This window comes from Notolepis coatsorum (genome assembly GCF_963971535.1).
Source record: "Notolepis coatsorum genome assembly, chromosome: 1".
Classification (NCBI taxonomy): domain Eukaryota; kingdom Metazoa; phylum Chordata; class Actinopteri; order Aulopiformes; family Paralepididae; genus Notolepis; species Notolepis coatsorum.
In genome coordinates, this window is record NC_140165.1 from 215,658,886 (window position 1) to 215,666,998 (window position 8,113).

The window sequence follows — 8,113 nt, forward strand, 5'->3', positions numbered from 1 at the left end:
AGCCCAACATTGTGTAATTTCTCCCTAAGCTTCATAACAAAGTTCCACCTGGTTGAAGTGCATATGAGCTGCTTCCGTGGATGGAAAAGAATGAGGAAGGGTGTAAGCGTGACCACTTCCTGCCTATTGTAGAGGCACACACGGGAGTGGCGTGGTCACGTGATTGTAAGTATGAGATATAACATACGATCGGTCACACAGGCAGAAGTGTCGGACAGGCCGGCATGAGATGTGATAACGTTATCCAGAAATTTGGTGTAGAGAGAGAAGAGGAGGGATCTCAGGACCGGTCTGTAGGGTGTGGGGCGCCGACAGGGTGCCTCTCCATGACACTTGGTAGGAGCGGTTGTTGAGGTAGGATGACAGCCATGCAGTGGCGGCCCGTGGATGCTTCGCCACTAGGGGCGCTATACCAAACATTTTGCAAACATGTACAGTACCACGCAACCGACTCATGGCAAGACGTGAGCGATTCGACTCACGCTCACGGCAATGAATCGGCTCTTATGAACGAGTCGCTCAGCTGTTACTACAACAACACACAACCAGTCAAATAAAGTATAGTCTAATTCACAACTTGAAACACAATATATAAATAGAAAAGTTAGAAACAAAACTCGCTCCGTCTCCAAACACACGCAGATCTCTCCCTCTCTCCTTCTCTCTCTCACACACAGCGCGACGTGGAATCGATTCGTTACACAATCAGACCTATTATATACCAAGAATAACTTCAGTATGAGTACAGGGCTGTACACATATTTTGCATATTGTTAAACGAGCCAAGGCTAGCTATTAAACTATCGATATGAATCGAAAATCTGGGACCCTGATGTAAACAAGACAAACGTCTTTCTCTGGTCTGCATCCCCTTAACAATTGTGTGTATTGAGCCGTACTGTATTGTACCCATTCTGCAATCTGTTAATAAAGTTCTCATTCATTCATTCATTCAAACATAGACGATATTGAACAAGCCATAATCCACGTATTTTCAATCCAAACGCGAGAGAGAGAGAGACTCACTGTTTAGTTGACACGTCCAGGGCAGGAGGGCTTGCCTTGATAAAGTAGTGTATAATCCACTGTTGATGTATTCCAGACCACTGTCCACTGTGTCCAGACTGCATCCGCCATATAGCTTGTTAGCCAAGTGTTAGCTTGTTACCACACAACACAAGTACTTCATTCCTTTGTCCATTTCCGCTCGAACAGACTGCAAACTACCTGGCGTTCTATCGCCATGCTCTAAGACAAACTCTAACCTTAACCAACTTTGAAAGAGTGCCTAAGCTTAACAGTCTAAAGAACTTGCAGTCACGGCACGCTCTGCTGCCTGCATCTCACAACAACACAACAACACAACTATCTCTCACCAACGGACCAACCTAGGAATAAGCTAGAATTGTAACATTAGAAATTGGATTCGGCCAATCAGAGATCGTCTCTGTGAAATTCTGCTACGGAAAAAAATACTGGCGTCGGCCAATCAGAGAGCGTCTCCGCGAAATGCGGCTACAGAAATTCTTGACGCTACTGGCTAGACCGCTTCAAATCGCGCCCGGATTCCAACATAATAGTCATATTTCAACGCACAACGCGTTATGCACTGATTGGCTGTGACGGATACAGCGATCAAACTGTGACGCGCACTCAGAGCGCTATCGCGTCTAGCCCGGGCCGAAAAAAAAAAAAAAAAAAAAACAGGAAAACTAGTGTTTTTTTATTTTAGATAATAACGTTATATTGTGCATTGGAAATACAAACATACTTAAAATGAGTAAATATTATTCATTTTAAACATGTTTATATTATTTATAGGGCTATAAAACAAAAAACTAAAAAGTTTTATTTTCTTCTTCTCTGATTTAACAGCAGGTGGGGCGGCGCCCGTGCGCCCCTAGTGGCAGAGCCGCCACTGCAGCCATGCTAGCACAGAGCCTACAACTCCCATTCCTGTGAGGGATGTGAGGAGGATCTAATGGTGGACTGTGTCGAAGGCTGCTGACAGGTCCAGGAGAATCATGATAGAGGACAGGCTCTTGCTAAGTGAAGAGCCTGCTATGAGGGCCGTCTCTGTGGAGTGACCAGTCTTGAAGCCTGACTGATTTGGGTCTTTGAGGTCATTCTGTAATAGATAACCAGTGAGCTGGTTAGATACAGCGTGTTCAAGTGATTTAGAGAGAGAAGAGTGAAGAGAGGTGTAAGTAGCAGGAGGAGAGGGGAGGTTCTCAGGTAATGAGGAAGAAAGGCAGATAATAGAAAAACAAGAAGAAAAAGAAAAGGTTCAGGTAAAGAATTCGATTGGATTAATAATGGTCCACGTAGCACTCTGTTGGACCATGTCTTAAAAGAACTCCCCACTTCACCGCAGACACCTGTGATTAATGTGTGGCAGTTAATCACCAAATTAGCTAAATCAATGGCAGATGGCAGGAGTTGAAACCAGTTTGAATTTAGTTTCAGATTTAAACCAGTTAGAACACGCCCAGTTTCAGATTGAAACCAGTTAGAACACGCCCAGTTTCAGATTGAAACCAGTTAGAACACGCCCCAGTTTCAGATTTAAAACAGTTAGAACACGCCCCAGTTTCAGATTGAAACCAGTTAGAACACGCCCCAGTTTCAGATTTAAACCAGTTAGAACACGCCCCAGTTTCAGCCAAATCAAACAAAATGTGCAGTAGATTATAGTAGATTATAATTTTACTCAACATAAAATAACCTCACATTTAATTATTGTCTCTGAACTGGTTTAGCTGTTGCCACCTTTAGTGTTACAAATTGCTCCATTCAAAGCTCCATTTTCTCACTATGTAAACTCACTCTGGTAATACCTTGGCTAACACTGTATTTTTTCAAAAGTAGGCCATATCTGTAATCTCTATCTGTAATCTTAGTCTATTGATTCTAATATATTATGTGTATGTGTGTGTGTGTGTGTGTGTGTGTGTGTGTGTGTGTGTGTGTGTGTGTGTGTGTGTGTGTGTGTGTGTGTGTGTGTGTGTGTGTGTGTGTGTGTGTGTGTGTGTGTGTGTTTGGGAGGGGGCAGGGGTCAAGCAGATTAGATCTATGATTAGTATTTCTTTCGTAATCAGATTATCATCATCTGAACACACGTAATCCATTACTATCCAACCATGCATCCAGAAGAGATGAGTGAATTTACTGTATGAGTGCAGTTTAATAAACCCAGAAACACATTCCTTATCATGACTCAGAGAGAAGTACTGTACAGTACGGTACAAAAAAAGAGGTATAAATAGTAGTAGCCACTTTGAACACATTCGTTTTCATCTAGTGTCTTCTGCCAAAAATAGGACGGATATGAGAAGTGAGAAACAGTGATGTGGCCAAAACATCATATCACTAAATTCACTAAATATGGTGTTTTTATTTTTCAGTACAAATTACAGCATCATGTGACATATTTCTATGTTGTTTTGGTGTTTTTATTTTTCAGTACAAATTACAGCATCATGTGACATATTTTTATGTTGTTTTTCTGTAATAAAAGTGATGGTATTTGTCATGTACTTCATTGAAAATGGTCTATGCTCATCCGATCTCCATTGCAAACCCTTGCCTTAGCATAGAACCATGAATTCACTATCCCACCAAACCAACCCAAACTCTGCTCTGACAGGGGAAACTCAGGGGAGACAACTTCTTGACAGAAATATCCTACACTGTTCAAGACCTTCACTTGGAACAAGGACAGATGAGTTGCTGGATCAATACAGTGATGTGAGAGAGAGAGAGAGAGAGAGAGAGAGAGAGAGAGAGAGAGAGAGATGGAGATGGAGAGAGAAGGAGATGGAGAGAGGGGGAGAGAGCGAGAGAGAGATAGAGAGAGAGAGAAAGAGACGCTAGATGGAGAGAGAGGGGGAAGAGAGAGACAGCTAGATGGATAGACGGATAAAGAAAAAGAGACAGATATAGAGCGTAGTGTCAGGGAAACAGAAGAAGCGTATTCTTTTGAGGGGTGAGAGAGAAAGAGAGAGAGAAAGAGAGAGAGAGAGAGAGAGAGAGAGAGAGAGAGAGAGAGAGAGAGAGAGAGAGAGAGAGAGAGCTAGGATGAGGCTGGGTCTGATTAAAGGAGTGTCAGATGAACTCAGGGGGAAAGTCCTTCCCTTTCATGCTCTCCAAATTACCCCCCCCCCCCTGTCTCCTGCCAGGTCTTCAGGCTCCTCATTATGAAGCTCACTGGGGATTCAGATTCCTAACCTGAAACCCCTGCCCGCCCCCCCCCCTCCCGTGCTGACATCATACGCTACAGTGGCTCCCCATACAGGAGACTCAGAGAAAAAAAATACTGTATTAAATGGACTGCATTTATATAGCACTTTCACCCACGGCACCCTTTACAACTTGTGCCTCACATCCACCTATTCACTCCACACACACACACACAGACGGCGGAGGCACCCGTGCAAGGCGCCAACCTGCTCGTCGGGAGCAATTAGGGGTTCAGAGTCTTGCTCAATGACATTCGACACGCTGCCGGGAGGAGCCGGGATTGAACCGGGAACCAAGGACTGCTCACCACCTGATTCACTGCTGCCCGCACTATTATATGTAGCTTTGACCTCGTGCCAAATTCCTCACACACAACAAGGTAAGGTCACAGGTATATGTGAAAGCGACCTAACAGTCTCTGCCTTAAACCTCAAGATCTCAAATAGCAGATTAAGAGTCCTTGACCAATCCTATTAAAGAATCCAAACACAATTCATATAAGATGATATCAGGGAGAAAGAGAAGGTTGGTGTAATTGTTACGATTCACAGCTACAACATGATTGATTCACAGCTACAATACGATTCACAGCTACGATTCACAGCTACAACACGATTCAGTTACAATATGATTCATAGCTACATTTAGATTCACAGCTACAATACGATTCAGTTACAATATGATTCATAGCTACATTTAGATTCACAGCTACAATACGATTCACAGCTACAATGCGATTCACAGTTACAATATGATTCACAGCTACAATATGATTCACAGTTACAATATGATTCACAGCTACAATACGATTCAGTTACAATTAGGGCTGTCAGTTTATCGCGTTAATTAGATTAATTAATTACACAGCAAATTATCGCGTTATGAAAATTGACGCAAAATTAATTACAGCCGACCTATATTTACTTTAGACAAGTGGCAAATCGGTGCGCTTTTATTTTGAAATCCACGCTTGAGTTGGGCGTATTAAACTTGGCCCATTGAATGACCCGTAGCCTACTTGATCGTCACTTCACACATGCGTCGTCTATCAAACAAAACAAACACACAAAGGAATTAGCTCAGCTGGAACAAGATGTCAGCATCACCCGAGGCGATACTCCTGGGACCTATGAACGGCAAGTTCAATTTCAAAAAGAATATAGATGGGACAGTAAACAAGACCATTGTAATATGTAGCTTATGTCAAAAAGAATTTGCGTATCACCGAAGCTGCTCTAGTCTAACGTATCACATGAACGCTAAACATGTCCAGGCAAGTTGTTCGAGCAGCTCCAGTGTAGCTAACGTTAGCTCCAGAGCAACTCGCACGCTTCGTCAAACCACTCTTGGAGAATTACCGTTAGGCAAACGGTTGAGTAAATCCACCACAGACAAACTAACCAACAGCGTCGCGAAGTGGATAGCAAAATATTGTAGGCCAATAGCTATAGTGGAAGATAAGGGTTTAGCGGAGTCATTTCGAATAGCGTCGTCTGACCCAAATTACAAGCTACCCTCGAGAGCTACAGTGATGAAAAGGATCCACAACATGTATGACACAGAGAGGGAGGCGAGGGAAGAAGTGTTGGCACGGGCTGGCCCAATGGCCCTAACGGGTGATCACTGGACGTCGGTGGGCAATCATAATTATTTGGGTGTCACAGTGCACTTGATCGATACTGAGTGGAAACTGCAATCATTTGCATTAACGGTGACCAAAACTGTGGGCCGCCATTTCGCCGATGCGTGTGCTGAACAGTTCAACACCGTAATAGAGGAGTGGAATATAAAAGATAAAGTCACATCTATTGGGACTGATTCCGCCCGTAATATGATAGCAGCAGCGCGCTATATGCCGTTCCAGCACATGCCATGTGCTGCACACGTGCTGCAAAGAACCATCACAGTCTCCCTTGAGGACAGAAGCCTTGACACCACCCTGGCAAAGTGCCGCAAGATTGTAGGCCACTTCAAGCACAGCCCTGCCAGTACAGAAGAACTGCAGCAGCAGCAGACTGCCCTCGGACAAGCAAAAGAGCCCATGATACAAGATGTATCCACAAGGTGAGACTGTTTAACTACCTGTTGTATGCTTAGGGTAAATTTAGTGTGTGTGTGTGTTTATTTCTTTGTATTCTGTACAATTGCATCATGCTGCATTAACAACCCCCAGTGGGACTAATAGTTATTTTATTGAATTGGAAGGTGGAATTCGACACTGGCCATGATCTCACGGTACCTGAGGAACCAGGAGGCTGTGACTGCCACTTTGGCCCAACAGAACCACAAGCTGTCCATGCTGACCCCCACAGAGTGTGACAAACTGAAGAAGCTGGAGCTTGTACTTGAGCCCTGCAGGTAAGTGTCTCTCCCTCTCTCTCTCCCCCCATACACCCCCCTCCTCTCTCTCTCTCCCCCATACACACACCTCACACCCCACTCTCTCTCTCCCATACACACACCTCACCCCCCAATCTCCCCCATACACACACCTATCTCTCTCCCATACACACACCTCACCCCCCCCTCTCTCCCCCATACACACACCTATCTCTCCCATACACACACCTCACCCCCCCTCTCTCCCCCATACACACACCTATCTCTCTCCCATACACACACCTCACCCCCCCCCTCTCTCCCCCATACACACACCTATCTCTCCCATACACACACCTCACCCCCCCCTCTCTCCCCCATACACACACATATCTCTCTCCCATACACACACCTCACCCCCCCCCTCTCTCCCCCATACACACACCTCACCCCTCTCTCTCCCATACACACACCTCACCCCCCCCCCCTCTCTCCCCCATACACACACCTATCTCTCTCCCATACACACACCTCACCCCCCCTCTCTCCCCCATACACACACCTTCACCTCTTTCTCTCTCGCTCTCTTGTTTCACTGCAGGTATGTGACTGAGCTCCTTGGAGGGGAAACCTACGTCTCATGCTCTGTGGTGCTCCCCGCACTCTGCCACCTAAACCGCATCATGGACCTCAACGAGGAGGATCCGGGCTACATGGTAAAGTTCAAGGCCAGCTTCACGAAGGACCTGGACGCACGCAAAGCGACCCTCAACAACAGATGGCTGAAGCTGGCTACAGCCCTCGACCCGCGATTCAAGGACTTGAAGAGCGTACCAAAGGACGAGAGGGATGAGGTGTGTGTGTGAATGAGAAGACCAGTGTTAAGTCCTTAGGCTGTCATGAAAAGTCCTATGCAACTAATTAATTGTCCCTCTTATTAGGTGTGGACCTGGCTTAAAGAGATGCTGCCAGGACCAGAAGCAGACAAAGCTGCTCCACAAGCCACAGAGGACGAGCCACCAGCGAAGAGGACCCTCCTCCTGCTGTCTTCAGACTCTGATTCAGATGAAGTCAGGGTACTGTCAGGACAATTAGACCTCTACAAAGCTGAGCCCAGCATCGGAATGAATGACTGTCCACTGGAGTGGTGGGCAGCTCACGCAAAAGCCTATGGACAGCTGTCTCCTCTTGCTCGCAAATATCTGGCTACTCCTGCTACCTCTGTGCCATGTGAGAGGCTATTTTCACTTGCAGGTCACATAGTCCAAAAGAAGAGGGCAGCCTTACTCTCAGACAATGTAAACAAGCTTGTTTGTCTTAGCAATTGGCTGAAGGAAATAGATTTGTCATGCATACAGTAGACCCTGCACTAGACCCTGCACTAGACCCTGCAGTCATGCCCCAGACCCTGTAGTAGACCCTGTAGTCATGCCCCCAGAAACTGTAGTAGACCCTGTAGTCATGCCCCCAGACACTGTAGTAGACCCTGTAGTCATGCCCCCAGACACTGTAGTAGACCCTGTAGTCATGCCCCCAGACACTGTAGTAGACCATG